Below are 18,206 nucleotides of genomic sequence, written 5' to 3'. Positions count from 1 at the left end.
GGCTGGAGCTCAATCAGGAACTGCCTTTTCCCACCTCAACACATAGTGGAGGCGGAGGGTGAGCTAACAGTACATTCCTCGTGTCAGCCCCGGTGGCACTGAGTAAGCCCTGTTATTCAGAGTCTAAGAGCTTAAAGAGGCCCACTGATCCACTGTGCAGATGGGAAGAATAAGGTCCAGGGAGAGGAAGTGCCCTGCCCAAGGGAACTAACTAGCTGGCTATGGGCAGAGCTGACACCAGATCCAACATCACTCACTATCAAGTCCTGTGGAATTCCCGGGGCTCAGTGCACTTCCCCAGATTCTGAGGACAAGGGAATTCTAGTCCCTCTGGCCATCCTCAGAATTTCACATAATTCTGTCTACTGGTTTGGCATAATCTCCAAGGCAGGTGACTAGTTCTGATGACATGTGTTGTAGCTACCAAAAGATAGCAGTAGATGTGGTCAGTATGTCAACATACACATGAAAAGGAATCTGGAAGTATAATGAATGGGAAAGCAGATATAGAATTTACGTGTTCAGTCCACATAAAAGGTGGTATATCCACCCAATGTAATAAAACTACGTAGCAGTTAAAAAGAATGAGATGGCTAACAGGAAAAGCACTCCTTGATATGTTGCTTATTGAAAAAAAGGTAAATTGCAAAATACTCTGTTTATCACAGGTCTGCAAAGCAGTATTCTGTGTGTGTGTGTGTGTGTGTGTGTGTGTGTGTGTGTGTGTGTGTACATAAATGCATTAGAAATGCAAGGATGCGCTCCAAAATGATACCAAATTTTACCTAAGCAGAGATAATGAGGAGGCAAGGATTGGAGAGATGTGAGCTAAAAGGACTTTAGGTGTATTTGGAAAGTGTTTTTCTAAAATTAATGCTTTCACTTAATATTTATGTAATTATAATTTTTTTTATAAAAAGAGAAAATATAAAGAGAATTTTAATGATTCATCTGTCTATTCATTCACTCTTTGAGCACCTACTATGTGCCAAGCTTATGTTCTAACATGGGGGAGGAGGTTTACTTGCTTGGTAAGCATAATGACGTATGTCACAAGGGCTCTGGTGAAAGAAAACAGAGCAGCAGGAAAATAAAGTGATCTCTATGTTTTACAGGAGATCCGGAGGCCAAACCAGAGCATCTCCAGTAAATTCTGCCACAGCCTGCCATCTTGAAGCATAATGATCATGACAACAGTTTGCAAATGGACAAATCTTTTATCATTTTAAAGGAATTTCCATTGTCTTTGACTACAGTTGAAGTTCAATATAACAGTACCTAAAGAACAGTGTGTGGTTCACAAACATTTAACCTACACACACAGACGGAGATGGTTTTGTTGCTTTTTAAAAGCAGTGACTCTTTAGCTGTTTTTATCAGTCCATACGGTTTCCTCTGCGAGGCTAGAAATGGTCTCTGCCAAAATTGCTGTTTTGATTTGGGTTTCTAAAAATAACTCATGGGAACCCTGCAGTGTGAGAGGGGGATGGCCTCGCAGTGCTCCAGGGAGGAAAATATAAAGCATTTGATGTGAATTACCTAGGAGCTGAAATTGAGTGCAAATATCTCCTTGTAACAACTGCTATATAATTAGCCACCCTGATGGAATCCTTTCAAAACCAAGACAGTTCAGCAAGGAAGTTTAATTGAAAATAAAATTTCCAGACCAACTATTCTGTCAAAACCACATTAAAAGTAGATGGCTCAGCAGTGACCAAATCACTGGTAAAATGTATTTTGTGTAATGAGAGATGGGGGAAATGGTGGCGATTTTCTAGGCTCCTTTTTCCTGCTTGATGTGTCCCTCTTGTCTCTGGGAAAAAGTATTCAGTTCTCTTCGGGTGAAGGTTACTGCTGGGGTTGTCTCCTGAGCCAAGTGCATCACAGTCTTCTGAAAAGAAGAAGCCAGAATTAAAATCTCAGAGAAAGGGAAAGAGAAGAGAAGGTGACACTGGCCATCTAACCTGCTCATTACCCACACAAGGACACGTCCCGTTGTAGGAAGACCACGTCTATCCATCAGCTCGAGGAGAGGGCGACAGTGACCTGCGACTGCCTTCAGCACCTGGACTTTCATCTCTGCTACTTATCAGCTGTGTGATTCTGCCACGTTACTTCACATCTCTGAGTAGCAGTTTTCTCATCTTAAAAAAAAAAAAGAAGAAAAAAAAAGATTGTTATTCCCGCACCTCCAGGTCGATATGTGAACCATCCTTTGGCACTCGAGACAGAGGGACTGTGTGTGGCATGAGGAGGGTTGGGAGGTGAACCAGATGCCTTCTTGATGCTCAGGAGGGGTTGGTGTGTGGACCAGCAGCATCGGCATCATCCAGGAGCCTATAATTGGTGCAGAAGCTCAGCCCACACAGAAAAACTGACAAGAGCTCCTGGAGATGTGAGCCACACTGGCCTGGGCTACCTCTCAGGTGTGTGATTCTGCATCATGTGATCTGTCTGTATCAAGAGAAAGTGGTCTTTGAGCTTCTCTGGGGGAGGAAGCAGATTCCCCAGGGGGCCAGTGCCCTGGACTGTCATCCAGCTTTCCTGCTTCCTGCCCACAGAAGGGAAAGTCTAGGCCAGAGCCCCAGTGACCTCCCAGAACCAAGGTTTTGGTGCTGGCACTCTCTTCCAACTGGGCTGGGCCACTTTTGGGTCCATGGCACATCATCACAGATGTCCCCTATGCTGGGGATCAAGCCCTGTCTGTAGAGAGGGCGATGGAAGCAGCTGGTGAAAAGCAAATGGAAAAGGAGGCCTAAGAAATTGGAAGGAGATTCACAAGCACAGTGGATCATCTCCTCTCGCCTGATTCTGTCCTGAATCACGGAGCTTGTGTGGTGTGAAACCCAACCACCCCTCACGATAGAAAAGAAAACATCACACACACACACACACACTCTCTCGCAGATGTTCTTGTGTATGCACAGACCTCTCTAGGACGACAGCCCACACATGGCTGGCATTGACTGTTCCCTTGGGCCACTGCAGCTACTAATGATGGTTAGCTGGATGGATAAAAGCCTAGCTTTGGAGTCAGAAACTTGGGTACAAATCATGGCCCTGCTTCTCATAGCTGTCCAGCATTTGGTAAGTGGACACCTCTGAGCCTCCTGGTGTCATTTTTAAAAATGGCAATTATAACAGCTAATGTCTAGCAAGTGTTATTCTAAGCACTTTATGTTTATTACCTCATCAACTACTTGTAACATACTATTATTATTCTTGGTGTACAAACGAGAAAGCTAAGGCACAGAAAAGCGAAGTTACTTGCCCAAGGCCACACAGCTAATAAATGTCAGAACCGGGATTCTACGGGTGGTCTGACGGCAGCCTGTGCTGTAACCATTATGCACAATGCTCTCACAGAATTGTTGGGAGATTTATGTGAGGTCACAAAAATTAAATGCTTACCAGGCTACCTGGCAAAGAGTAAATGCTCCATAAATTATAACTGTTAGGTATCATTTAAAAATGAATTTCTCTGGTTAGCCAGGAAGACATGGGGTGCTACAGCATCCACGTGGCTGATAAGAAGGGGAAGTCACTGCCTGCAAAAGTACTGTTCCCCGACAGGTATACATCCCCACCAGTCAGCAGCTGGCATTCTGCCTAGGAATTATGGCACAGAGCAGGAGTTTTGGTGCTCTGCCTTTTGAATCTTTCTGTTGACCTCTCATGGGGAGCCCCACGGAAACCTAAGCCAGGGCAGTGGCGGCAGAAACAGATCTGACATCTGTCTGGCAAGAAGTACGACGGTTCCCAACCTGAGCTGGATAGACCTAATCCCTAAGGCAATGGACACGTATGGGTTGAATTACTGCTTCTGAAATTCCCTGCAAATGGCGAACCAAACAGATTTGGGGAAAGGTCCCTCCTACAGCAGAGGCAGCATTAGCTCAAAAAACTGGCAACAGTAGAAATCTGGTGTGGAGGACTCTGCTGGTTGCTGAGTTACCAAACAGCCACGGCTCTCTTCTTCATTATTAAAATATTTCCCCTTCTATTCCGGTACAGGTCACACAGCAGTGTGCTCAAAAGAAGTACATGACAGGGGGAAGAATCGGACCCAGCCTGAAATGGCATGGTGACCCTGTTATCTCTACTGGGGATGGGCCAGGAGGACACCGGGCCAGGCTGGCCAAGGAGACATAAGAAGAAGTCGACAGGGGATTTCCGAGGACATTTTTTTTCCCTAATAGGAGATAGAGGGTTGCAGCAAAAAGGACCCATTTTCCTGCATGATACTTCTTCCTGCTTGAAATGCTATTATGACAGGTGCTGTCTGCAGCGGAAAAGTGCATCACAGAGATGCTAATCCAATAGCCTGCTGTGGTTGTGCTATCAAATGCATCCTTTCTGATACATCTGCTGATACCAGGTGCTGGCAAGGATGGGCAGAAACAGAAACCCCTGAGCCCCGCTGGTGGAAGTGTAAATTGGTACAGTCATTCTGGAAAACAATCTGACAGTACTTGTGAAGTATGAGTGTGCGCTATGACTAATCCATATCAGTGCTGGTCCATAGCACAGAAACTCTCCCACAGTCCCTCCATGGACAGGTGTGAAGTGCTCCTCACAGAACAAGGCTGGGGTGACCTAGTGTACACCAGCAGGGGACAACGAAAGTCAACAGGGCAGAACCTAAGGAAAGCGAAGGGTAGATGCAAGCCCTCCTATGAACCACGTATACACAGAGCACCAAGATTGCTCTAAAAAAGAGTGTCAAATAAGAAGAGAAACCAGACTGACATCTATGGCAGAATCCCATTTGTCTGAATTACAAACAGATATCCAATCAGAACAAGACAGGAGTAGATGCGCATGCAGGGCATGCAGCAAACTCACTAGGGCAGATGTCTGCAGAGGAGCAAGAAAAATGGGAATGAAAAGAGGGAGAACAGAAGCAAAAGAAGGGTCTTGCAGAGACTAGTAATAATATGCCTTGAACGAAGGAAGCATTCACAGTAAAACTCAAAAGAAAAAATGTCACCAGATTTGGAGTCAGAAAACCCAGCTATAAATGTTCTCATGATTCTTACTGGCTGTGGCCCTTTGGCAAGTAACTTAACAGAGCCTCGGTTTCCCCACAGTAGAGCAGATATGAAGAATGGTCCCACACAGCAGTTGTGCGAGCATCTGAGATCGTGTGTGGACAGCCTGAGTTTGGAACGTAGCAGGGACTTCATGGATGGATAGCAACTGCCAGGAGCCCTAACAACTCAGCTCTGTCATCTGCAAAATGGACACTATTACATGCCCCACTCAGCACAATCATAGTGAGGTTTAAATGAGGCACGACACACGAAGGACAAAAAGTAGGGTCATAACATCTGGGAGCAGCACCCTGCCCCTCATGCCTGAGCACATTCCTGATAGGGCAGGCTGTCCTACTATGACACCACTTCGGGGCACATGGGGCCCTACACATTCATGAACATACGTACACACACACACACACACACACACACACATATACATATATTTCTTTTTCTTTTCTTCTATGGCAATGATTAATGTTTAATTGAATAAGGCAGGTAACAAAAAAGAGAAAAAATAAGCAGAAAAGAAAAGAAGAAACTGTCAAACTCCTGTTACCCCAGTAGGTAAAATCTTCATTTTTCCAAGGATGAGCTCACCTCTCCCTATGTATACAGGTATTCAGTAATCCCAGGAAAGACACAAGGCCTTCTGTGATTGTCGTATCACAGATTGTCACCTCTCTCCTTAGGGTCTTCCTCTTCTTCACGATGTCCCCTCTGCGGGGAGATTCCAAGGTGCAGAAGTACCAGAATCCTTAGGGCCCATTTTGTTTCTCATGCTGCCCCCAAATACATTCAGCTGCAGAAAGCTCCTTCCTGCACATAGCCTTTTCTTCTTCTGGAATGTGTCTCGGAAATAAACTTTCCGAATAGGGATACAAGGTCGAACTGAGGCTTTGATACCTCCTCACATATTGTTGTTCCAAAACACCAATTTATGCCACCACTGGCAATGGAGGTATACGCCAGCTCATACAAATTCTTAGAATAAACTCCAAGACCTATTATTATAATTTTTGGTAACTTGCTGGGAGTGAGACTCCACAGTTGCCCTCTTCTGGTAAGCACTTCTGTGACTCCTGGATTCACTGTCACCGTGTTTTCCTCCTATGAGCTCTATCTGCCTATAAAGAGATGTGTCTCTAATAGGCAGGCCTGAGGAGGGGGGTGGGGGGTGAGAAAGTTGGGGAGGTGGGGAGTGGCAGCCTAAAGCCACCTGGGAAAGAAGGAAAAACTGAAAAATAACAAATGGGAGTGTTTGCATGAAAAGCTACAATTAAAAAAATCTCATGTCCATTGAGGACATGTCTATATAAAATGTGGCACAGCCTTGAGGAACATGAGTGAGGGATGACATGGAAATGAAGACTAGCTTTGTAGTTGGGGGCAATTATGGCTCTGGGAATTGAGCATTCTTTATATTTTTTTTACAGATATGATTATGTTGATTTTCAAAAAGATAAAAAACAAAAACAAAAAGAATGTGAGTTAGAGAACAGAAAAATAAGAGAGGTATCAGGAAAGAAAAGAAGAGAATGACAAAATGAGGGCCTCCTGTCCTTTAGACCCTTCCGGGGCATCTTTTAGGGAGAAAGGTAAGGTCAAGTTCCTTCTCCACGTGGGGAGGCCTCACGTCACTGCTGCAGCCCTGTCACTGGTCGCTCCTGCTCTCCCTGGCTTCATCTCTCCAGTCCTCAGGCCTTGACACAGGCTGGGACCTCACCAGGCACCCCTCTGGCTGCTCTGTCGAGCTAATTCCCTTTCTTCCTCTGGTTCCAGTTTAAACATCAGTTCTTCTGGGAAGCCCCCTGTGCAGACGCACTGCCTGGTCTCATCACCACAGTGAGGGTTTGGCTGGGCTGCTGCAATAGCTACCTCCTGATTGGAAGGATAACCATCTCAGGGAGCAGATACAAACATGTGACCTGTGCCAGCAATGGAAGAAGGACTGGCCTGGGGGATGGGACAGGCAGAATGGGCGGGACAATGAAAGAAAGGGAGAGGTGGCCTTGAGATGACTCCCTACCCCACATAGCCGATCCAATGGATGCTTCATTGTTGGTTTGGTTTTTTTTTTCTGTTTTTTTTTTTTTTTTTTTTTTTTTTTTTTTTTTTTTTTTTTTTTTTTTTTTGGTGGCTGGCCAGTAAGGGGCTCTGAACCTTTGAACCCTTGGTGTTACAACATCACACTCTAACCAGCTGAGCTAACCGGCCAGCCCCCAACTAATTCTTTAAAAACTTATTTCTCAAGTGCCTGTTATCACCAAGACACTGGTGAGGAAATGCAAAATCGAGGCCATTTCTTGAGTGTCGAAGCTGGCCAGGGAGGCAAGGCTTCACCTTGCGAAATGTTAGAGAGCCATGAAGGAACGGAGAGTAAGATTACAGAGCGAGACTGTCAGAGGTTACCCGAGTGTGGGCACTGCATGGCCTGCCTTCAGGAGGCAGGGCCACTATGGGGCTGCAAAGGAAGGTCCTCTGGGAGCCCAATTTGAAGGTTGATCACAGGGTGGGGGTGGGGTGGAGGGGTAGCATCTAGTGTTCAAGGCCTGGAGCTCAGAGGCCAGCGAGGAGTCCCTTGAGGCTAGAACAGAAAGGAAATAACTGCGAGTCCTGGGAAGATGTATTAGGACCAGAATTTTGAGGACCTTGAAAGCCAGCAGAGAAGTCTGTGCTGGAAAAGAGGGGTGAAGACTGCATTAATCTGTACAGTTGATCAGAGCCGATTGTGGGGGGACTGTTCTAGGGGGCAGCCCCCAAGGGAGACTAGAGAAAGAATTCAGTTAGAAAATTCCTCCAAACGTCAAGGCAGGAAGGGAGGCAGGTGGTATTAGATCTGTCACGTTCCATCTGTGAGAACTGCATTGGAGCAGATGGAACTTCAGAATTCTTTCCCACTCAGGGTTCCAGGGTGACAGTTCAAACCTGTTTGCCTTGTAGGCTATATCAATCAGGAGTAGTGATGTTACGCTGCTCTAACATGTATCCCCAAATTTCAGTGGCTTAAAACAGCAAAGATTAATTGCTCCTTCAGGCTACATGTCCATCATGGGTCAGCCACAGATGGTGTTCAGTGTGTTAGCACCATCCACACCAGGCTAATGCGGAATCCCTCCACAGAGCATGGCCAGGCAGCAGGGCAGGAGAAAAAGAGACCTCTAGAGGGTCTCTTGGTATCATTCTAATGTGAAGTCAGAAATAACATGCAGCTTCTGCTGACTACTTGTTGGCCAGAACTGGTCACAGCGACAAGGAAGTGCAAACCTACTCTCCGGAAGGTGGACAGTCAGAAAAAATGAATGGCCTAAGAACATTGCCTCTCAGGTCACATGGAATTGACTACTCATTCATTCAGCTAGTAAGAATTTATTTTAGAATGGCATGCCCTGCACCCAGCCACTCCCATTCTCATTATCTTCTATTTTCTTCACTGTACTTGGCACTATCTGAAATGGCTTCATTGTTTATGGACCTGTTGTCTTTTATTGCCTATCTGGTTCTAAGCTCCACGTCTTCCTTGTTTGCACTGCTGGGTGTATAGCAGGGTGCTCAGCAGATATTTGTTGAATGAGAGGATGAATGAATACTTAAGTCCCATGAGGGCAGGGGCATCATCAGCTTCATTCACTGCCATGCACCAGTGTGCACAATGCCCAGCACGTAATCGGAACTCTGGCCACTGAGAAGTCAGCCAGCTTTTCATGCTGCAGCTTGAAGTGATGTCACTCAGACTTCTTCTTCCGCAGGCACTTAAGCTGAAGACCAGCCTTATCATGTGCAATGCCTTTTGGTTAGCAGTTCAACCCTGAGACCCCCTCACTACCTTCAGGGCTTTTGATTGGTATGGGCTGAGGACACAGGGACCAAAGAGGAGAGAAGCCAAAGTAAAAAAAAAAAGGTAGAGAAGGGACAGTGGAGGGGGATGTAACTAGCCCTTGCACACTCGTGCCCTTGCTAACTTGTGCCCATGCACATGAGCTGTAAATGCTGAGCTTTCTAGTCTGGCTTCTTCAGGAACCTGCTGTATGACCTCAGGCAAGTCATTCTCCTCTAGGCATCCATTTCCCTAATGGCAAAATCTAGGTGCTGAAGAACAGTTCTAAGGGTCCTTTTCCAGATCTAAAGTACTAGGAACAAAAAACCATCTACAGCCATGTTTCTCAGAGCAGGGCCCATGGGGCTAGGGCTTTTTCAAGGCTTTTGCTGGCCTCACATACAGCATATCAAATGCATCAAATGTACCCCTAGCCTATATTAAAAAATAATTCCTGTGTAACTGCAGAAGTTGAGCTGCACCTGACAAGTTGACTTCAAGTTCTATAAATATATATAACTGTTTTCATTTGGCAGGGTTTTTTCATATTTTTAAACTAATAATTATATGTATTAGTTCTCAAACTTATTTGTGAGTCCTTGAAGTAGAGATAGGTCCAAGGCACTCTGTTTATAGCACCTACCTGATCAAAAGGACTTATCTAAGACGTCTGCTAAAAATGCCGTTTGCTGGGCCCCAGCCCAGACTCACTGAATTAGAAAATCTGGTGGGGGAGTCCAGAATCTCCATTTTAGCAAGTTTCCCAGATGATCATTTGCAAAGTGAAGTTTGAAAATCACTGCCATAAAAAGGAGCTGAGAAAAGGGGGCTGGGGGGACAATTTAAGAGGAAGAAGGAGGGTCACAAAGGTGAGCAGAGAAGGGGGAAAACGGGTGACAGTGCTCGGCTCGTGCTTTGCATGTATGCACACGCATCTCTGCTCACGCGCGCCCGTGTGTTCCACCAGGGTAAATACTTTGCAAAAGCATGACTCACCCACCGCTGGGTCCTCCTCCAGCTCCGGGAAACACTCATACTCCATCTGTGCCTGCACTCACCAGGGTGATGTGCAAGAAATGTTAACGTTTCCAACACATACTGGGCATGTTGCTTGAGGACTGAAGCCAGGGACAGTACTGCAGGAAGGAATATAAATAGCGCTGTCACCAGATGTTTGCTGTGATTAGTTTCATCTTAGGTTAACTACTAGCTCCATCAGTGAGTGGTTTCAACTTATCCACGAAAAAGGTTTTGATTAACTTTTTTTTTCATTGATAGATAAAATTGTACATATTTACCACGTACATGCAGCATGATGTTTTGAAGTATATATACACTCTGTGGAATGACTAAATCCAGCTAACTAACATATGCGTTACCTCACATAGTTAACATTTCTGGGGTCAGAACACTTTAATCTTTCATTCATTCAATTCATTTATTCATTTCACCAACACTTATTAAGCATATTTCAAGAAGACAATACTGTTAAGTTATAGTCACCATGTTGTGATAGATCTCTTAAACACCCAATAATGGTGTTTTTAGATTTCTATGCTTTTTTCTTTTTTTTCTTTTTTTTTGTCTTTTTCGTGACCGGTAAGGGGGTGTGGTGTCGCCCACACCGTGCTCAACCAGTGAGCGCACCAGCCATTCCTTTATAGGATCCGAACCCGCGGCAGGAGCGTCACTGCGCTCCCAGCGCCGCACTCTCCCGACTGCGCCACGGGCTCGGCCCTCTATGCTTTTTTCTAACCAAATAGTTTTTTTAGCTTACAAATAAAATATTACAATTTTTGTAATTTTATCAAAAATTGTGTAATATTGATTTTTTTTAAAATATGGATAATTAGTGATGTTTGTCCAGTCTTAATCTTCTGTGGATCTATGTCAACCCACACATTTCTTTGTAGATGCTAGGGAGAGAGAGAAAACCTTTCACTTCTTCTTGCTTTGTTTGTTTCCTGTTGTTGCCTGAATCTGCCACTAATTCATTTAGGAAGAGAGTTCTAGCTGAATGCTGTGTTCTGCTAGATGATGCAGCCTTGAAAACACACTAAAATAAATCAAGTTGGTTTCCTCCTCCTCATAGATGAAAATGAAGAATAGGTTTTGCAGCAACTGAGAGAAAATGTTTTTTTTAAAAAACAAATCTTAATGCCAAAGGGAAATGAAGCTTTACTATACAGAGGGCCTCAGATGCCCACACTCCCATCCCCCCACCACAGGGAGCAGCCCTCCAAACGCGTTCCCCCACCATGACCTTCTAAGCATCTGTTAGTTGGGAGAGTGAAAAATAGCCTCCTTTCCTCCCCCCCAGTGTTAACGAGGCTCCCTACTGAGATATAGTTAATCACATCAATTAAGAGCCTTTTACACTTGGCCTTGGCTGCCAGGCACGAGCCCTGTGTCCTCAGGAAGGTGGGTTAGATGAGCAGCCAGTCATGTCATGAGATAATTAAAATAGATATATTTTTCTTTTTCTCCTCCACCTATGTTTTTTCATTTTTTTTTCTTTTTTTAGTTTAGGCATAATTTACATACAATAAGATGCTCAATTTTTAAATAAACAGTTTGATGAGTTTTGACAAAGGCTTCTACCCAAATACACCAAACCACCAAGACACAGAACATTTCCCTCACCCAGCAGGTGTCCTTGTGCCTTTCCCAGTTCTCTTGCCCTCCTCCCAGAGGCAACAAATGTACTGATTTCTAGCACCATCAATTAATTTTGCATGTTCTAAACATGTATATAGATAAAATCATGTTATATGTTTATATATGAGCATGAATAATAAGCAGGAACAGGCAGCTTCTCATGGGGATGTAAAACAGAGTACAAACTTTGGAAACCAGTCCAGCAGTTCCTCCGAAGTTTACCCATACAGTTAGCATACGACCCAGCAATTCCACTCCTAGGCATACACGTATCCAACACATGGAAACACACATCCACCGAGAGACCTGTAAATCAACCTTCGGAGCAGCATATTCATAACAGCTGAAGGATGGAAACAACCCGAGGTCTATCGACTGATGAATGAACAAACAAAATCCACACAATGGAATATTGTGGGGCAGAAAAAGGAACTGAGAATTGATACATGTTACAACGTGGATGAACCTTGAAAATGTTACGGTAAGTGAAAGGAGTCCGTCGCAAAAGACCACATATGGTATGGTTCCATCTATATGAGATGCCATAGTGACAGAGTAGATTAATGGTTTCCTAGGACTTGGGGTAGAAGGGAGATTGGGAGGTGATAGCTAAAGGGTACAGACTTTCTTTCTGAGGTGATAAAAATGTTCTAAGATTGGTAGACTGTAGACTATGTGAAGTACATCTCAACAAAGCTGTTTTAAAAAAATATTCAGAATCAACAAAAGTAGAGACAGTTGTGATGGGTGGAGAAGACAGAGCAGTTTTTCCTTCAGTGGAACTTTAATTGAAGAAGTGCTTGGTATTGTGGCCCAAGAACATCATGCCATGTGGGGAACACGACTCGTGTCTGGGAAGGTCTCCTTCCCGTGAGAAGGTTCTGGGTTTGCTGCTTTTCCCAGGGATCCCTGCCTCGTCTCCTGAATCTAAACTCCTAGAGTCCGGGAACCACTCATCAGACTCATTCATTCACTCCACAAACACTTCTTAAGCTTGTATTTAGTAGAAAGCACATAACCACACCTAGTCCTGTCATATTATCTCCCCGCTCTCAAGTGGCTGTGTTTGTAAGGACACGTCAGCTGTCTCTGTGTGTTGGATCCTGCGTTTGGCAGGTGATCCTAGAAGAGGGGTGGTGAAAAGAGCCCCTTATGAGAGAAAGGCCAAGAACTCTGAGGGCCAACAGAACTGGTCCTAAATGCTGATTTTACAAGTTATTAATGCGTGACTTCACCTCTTCCCGCTTCACATTCCTCACCCGCAAAGACCAATAACCCGACCTATGGTCAAATGATGAAGAGGCCCAGCTCTGGGAACCCAACCTTGGCTCTCCCACTTACATGCTGTTTGTAACTTCAGGCACTTTCTTAACCTCTCTGTGCTTTACTTCCCCACATGTAAAATGGGATGGTGACAATAATAATAGCTTGCACTATGCAGAACTAGATGTGCTTGCACATGTAACTAGGGGTCAGCAAACTTTCTGTCAAGGGTCTGATATGGATTGTGTCCCCCAAGTTTTATGTATAAGTAGCTTGATCCCCACTGTAACTGTTGAGGGTGGGAAATCCTATTACGGTAATTGAGATGCGATACCTTGAAGAGGTGATTAGATTGTGGGACAATGCCATAGTGAACTGATTAGTAATGGTGGTCAGGGGCGTGGTTCTGAGGGCTTTAAAAGAAGAACACATGAGAGGTTAGTCTCTCTCTGCTCCACCATTTCTGCCATGTGAGACCCCTGGGTCACTGTCGCCACCAAGACCCTCACCAGATGTATTCCCTGGACTTTGAACTTCCCAGCCTCTGAAACTCTAAGCAATGAATTTTGTTTCCTTATAAATTACCCACTTCCAGGTATTTTGTTATAAGCAAGAGAAACAGACTAATACGAGGCCAATAATAAACACTTGGGCATTATGGGCTGTGTGATCAGTGTCACAGCTGCTCATTTCTGTCATCATAGCATAAAAGCAACCATGGTTAAAAAAAGAAGTCATGCCTTGTTCCAATAAAACTTTATTTATGGACAGTGAAATCTCCATTTTTTTTTTCATGTATCACAAAATATTATTATTCTTTCAATTTTTTTCTCAACCATTTAAAAATGTGAAACCATTCTCACCTCCTGGGCTGTATGAAAACAGGTGGTGAGTCACAGTTGGCCCATGAGCCACAGTTTGTCCCCTCCTGAAGTGAAGCACTTAGAGCAGTGTTTGGCACAGAGTAAGCACTCATTACCCTCTAACTGCACCCCAGGTAACAACGGCTGCACATTTACTGTGTGCTGAGCCATGTGTCAGGCCATCAAGTGCCGCATCTCATTGAATCTGCATCATAATCATGCGAGGCGGGTAACGAAATACCTCCCAAGTCTCAGTTGAGAAAGCAAAGACTCAGGTGAGCAAAGTGGCAGAGCCACAGTAAACCCAGTTCTTTCTGACATGAGCCCCTTCTTCCTACCCTTATGACATACTGTGCTGGCCACCAGGGCACAACAGGGAACCGACCCACTCGGGCTCAGCTGAAAACCACACAAACCATGATTTAATTAATTTCGAGATGTGTTACAGAAAACAAGAGCTGGAAGGAGGAATAAGAAGACACTACGCAGTGAGCAGTGAGGGAGACCCTTGGAAAAAGGCCCCTGTGAGCTGTGAACAGCCATGTGTCTGGGGCTGTACCAAGTGCCAAAGAGATGAGGCTGGACAGGCAAGTTCATCCTGGGTCCCTGCTGCAGAGGGCTTGAGGAGAAAAGGTCGCCTTTCTGCAGGTGGTGGAAAGAGATCCTGGTCCCAACTTCCTCAAGGGGAACCTGGCAACCTATTAGCCTAAATAGCCCTTGATCCAGCCATTACACTTTATGAAAATATGTCCTAATAGAATAGGGAAAAATATTCACAAAGATTTAGCTATCAGAATATGAACTGAAGTATTGTTTATAATAGTGCAAAAGTGGAATTCATCCAAAGTGTCTGCCCAAGACACTCAGAAAATGCGAAGGATTTTGTCACTTCTGCCTTCACAATGGGGAAGACAGGAGTCTGAGCGACCACGTAGTGATGGAGCAGAAGTACCCATGTGGATGTGGAAAGATATTTGTCATATACTCAGACAAAGAGCTGTTTATAATCAGCTGTTTATACACATATATAAAATAGTATGCTAATATGCATGACAGTATCCTAATACACATATGCATCGGTTCATTTAATTAGTTAATTCTGAATGATAACATTAGTGTTTTTTGATTTTTCTGGAAGAGGTACTTGCTGATTTGTTATACGAAATGAAATAAAACCGAACAGTGCCCAGAAAGGAGTTCAATACTCCCAAAGTGGTTTGACAGGTAAAGTGAAATCATTATTCATTAATTTATCCAATACATCCTTAGGAAGGATCCATCACAAGCTGGGGACTGGGTTATGCCCAGGAGAATCCAGGTGGATGAGACAGAGAGGGCTTCCTGTTTCAAGCCAGTCAGGTAAAGACATCCGTTCACTCGGTGGAACCGATGTTCTATATTTGCAGAAAGAACCACCGATCATGGGAGAGGGCACAATCTCTTCCCATAATTTGAATGTAACCTCAGATTATACTTCACCCACACTCAGCTAACAATCAGTGTAACAGAAGGACTCCTAGTGTCTCTGATGAGATGGTGTTTGGACGTAAAGCTGGGCCAGTGATTCCACCACATGAGCCTTTGTGTGCCTCATCCCCAGGGTGGGTAATTTCTCGAGGTAGCTCTGAGGATAAGCTAAGGTTCAGAGATTGTCCTGCAAATGGCAAGGCCCTGCACACAAGAACGAGGGGTGAAACTGAATACCGAGATCTGAACTCTCCTACATAAAGGTTGACAACCTGGAATTTAAATCATGATGGATGCCAAAGTGCAGAGAAGAAAACATGTTTACGAACTGAAAGACTGAACTGAGAAAGGTGGTGAGTGGCAGGATTCCAGGGCACCATGCCCCAGAGGGGGCTCACACCTTATGATAGACCTCCCCATCGGTCAGTGCCAGGGCAGCTCCTGACTTCCTGGCACCCCAAGGACAATCTGGACATTTTAAATTGGATACCATTTCTCTGAAGGATTTTGTTCCATACCTTGAAGGGAAGCATTTTCTCTACAGCCTTGAAAAGAAATCTTACATATCTCACCTGTGGTATAGCAGAAAGAGAAAGGGCTTTCCAATGAGGTCACAGGGTTTGAATCCTGGCTCTGTGCCCTTTTGTAAGTTTATTATCTCCTAGCTCCGGGACAGTAATACTTCACTGCAGGGTAATAATGAGGACAAAGTATGGACACAGTATAGATGCTCAATAAATGGAAGTTGTTTTTTTTCTGAGTGGGAAAGCCTCAGGCAACTAACAAAGCCACAGGGTCATATCACCCAGAAGCTGCACATTGGGAAAAATCAGTTTGTTATGAAAGGGATGGTCTGGCTACACCAGAGCTAACCTTGACCTCAACTTAGCCTGGAAGAGGTGAGGCGAGGATACCTTGTCTTTCTCAGTGATGTGAAGACGCTAAATGAGACTGAAAATCCAAATATAAACCCCACCCTGTGCTCTGCGATTCTCTGAGATCATGGCTGTGCACGAGTAGAATGCATTAGGTTCTCCTGGGAAGTGAAGAAGGAACTGCTGGAGGAAACACGGGCACCCAGGGGACCAGCCACGAGCAGAAGCAGCAGGGGTGGCTCTCAAAAAATCACCCCAGAGCAATGGGGAAACATTCTGACTCGAGGTCTACCTCTCAAATTCGGCAGCCTGGGATGGGGCCCGGGACTGATGTGTGCTTTACCAAGACCCACTGATACACTTGTGATGCTTCCCAAGGCTTGGGAACCACTGTGTGGTGGAACAGGTGCTTGTGTTGGCCTCAGGAGGCCTCGGTTTAAGACCTGGCTGGGTGTCAGCTCTTAGGCCCAACTTTAACATTTTCTTAAAGAACACTAAGGCTTGGCCCAAGGTAAGACAGCCTGGGACTTCTCTGAGGACTGCAAACATACATATAAACAAGGAAGTATCCTTATGAGCTACGCAGTAAATTATGTGTGTGTGTGTATGTGTGTGTACATGTATATTCATGTACAAAAATAAATGTATATGTAAATATGCACATATACACACACACACCCCTATATACACATGCATGTACATACACAGACACACAGGTATACATATGTATAACACATGCATATTCATATACATACACATGCACGTATGTATATAGGCACGCGCACACACACACACCTATTTCAGTTAATCCTCACTCAAGCTCTATTCTAGTACTAATACAATCCCCATGTCCCTGATGAGGAACCTGAGGCATGGAGGAAATAAGAAACTTGCCTACGGTCCCATAGCTAGTCAGTGGCAGAGGCAGGATTTGAAAAAGAGAACCTGACTCCATTTATAGTCACCACAGTATAACATACTGACCCAAGAGGTTAAGTAGACTAGATACAGAAAGTAAAAAACCAGAAAAGCAACTTGTGCCCTGGGGTAGGCTGGGACCACTAATGTTGGCCCAGAATTCCTTCCATTTCTGTAGCTGCATGCTGTTTCACACGTCAACAGGTGGACTCAATTTCCTTGCCTTGAATCCAGGCTGCCCTGTGATTGTTCTGACCAGTAAAAAGTGACAAAAATGATACTGCAGTAGTTCTGTGCCTAGACTCAAAGAGGCCGGATGGCTTTTGCTTTTACCTACATGGGATCCAGCTACCATACCATGAGGAAGGTTGGGCTAGACTATTCATGAAGAGACCTCACAGAAAGAAACAGAGGCCAGCCACTCCAGTCACCCCAGCTGAAGCACCAGAGCCCCNGGAAACACGGGCACCCAGGGGACCAGCCACGAGCAGAAGCAGCAGGGGTGGCTCTCAAAAATTCACCCCAGAGCAATGGGGAAACATTCTGACTCGAGGTCTACCTCTCGAATTCGGCAGCTTGGGATGGGGCCCGGGACTGATGTGTGCTTTACCAAGACCCACTGATACACTTGTGATGCTTCCCAAGGCTTGGGAACCACTTGTGTGGTGGAACAGGTGCTTGCATTGGCCTCAGGAGGCCTCGGTTTAAGACCTGGCTGGGTGTCAGCTCTTAGGCCCAACTTTAACATTTTCTTAAAGAACACTAAGGCTTGGCCCAAGGTAAGACAGCCTGGGACTGCAAACATACATATAAACAGGGAAGTATCCTTATGAGCTACGCACTAAATTATGTGTGTGTGTGTATGTGTGTGTACATGTATATTCATGTACAAAAATAAATGTATATGTAAATATGCACATACACACACACACACCCCTATACACACATGCATGTACACACACAGACACAGAGGTATACATATGTATAACACATGCATATTCATATACATACACATGCACATATGTATATAGGCATGCATATACATACACATGCACATATGTATATAGGCATGCACACACACACACACACACACACACACACCTATTTCAGTTAATCCTCACTCAAGCTCTATTCTAGTACTAATACAATCCCCATGTCCCTGATGAGGAACCTGAGGCACGGAGGAAATAAGAAACTTGCCTACGGTCCCATAGCTAGTCAGTGGCAGAGGCAGGATTTGAAAAAGATAACCTGACTCCATTTATAGTCACCACAGTATAACATACTGACCCAAGAGGTTAAGTAGACT

General features: G+C 44.7%; 1 long non-coding RNA gene across 1 annotated transcript in view; it reads right to left on the bottom strand.

Moving 5' to 3' along the window:
* Positions 1-1,623: 1,623 nt before the first annotated feature.
* LOC103587821 overlaps positions 1,624-18,206 on the bottom strand; it is a 192,615-nt gene continuing 176,032 nt past the window's right edge. Inside the window, exons 3-4 of the long non-coding RNA XR_550257.1 lie at positions 9,850-9,989; positions 1,624-2,144 (exon numbers count right to left, since the gene is read on the bottom strand). This is a non-coding gene — a long non-coding RNA (uncharacterized LOC103587821). The remainder of the gene's footprint in view (positions 2,145-9,849; positions 9,990-18,206) is intronic.

This window comes from Galeopterus variegatus, unplaced genomic scaffold (genome assembly GCF_000696425.1).
Source record: "Galeopterus variegatus unplaced genomic scaffold, G_variegatus-3.0.2 Scaffold490, whole genome shotgun sequence".
Lineage (NCBI taxonomy): Eukaryota > Metazoa > Chordata > Mammalia > Dermoptera > Cynocephalidae > Galeopterus > Galeopterus variegatus.
Note: the sequence above shows the minus strand (reverse complement) of the source record. Positions and strands in the feature narration are given on the sequence as shown.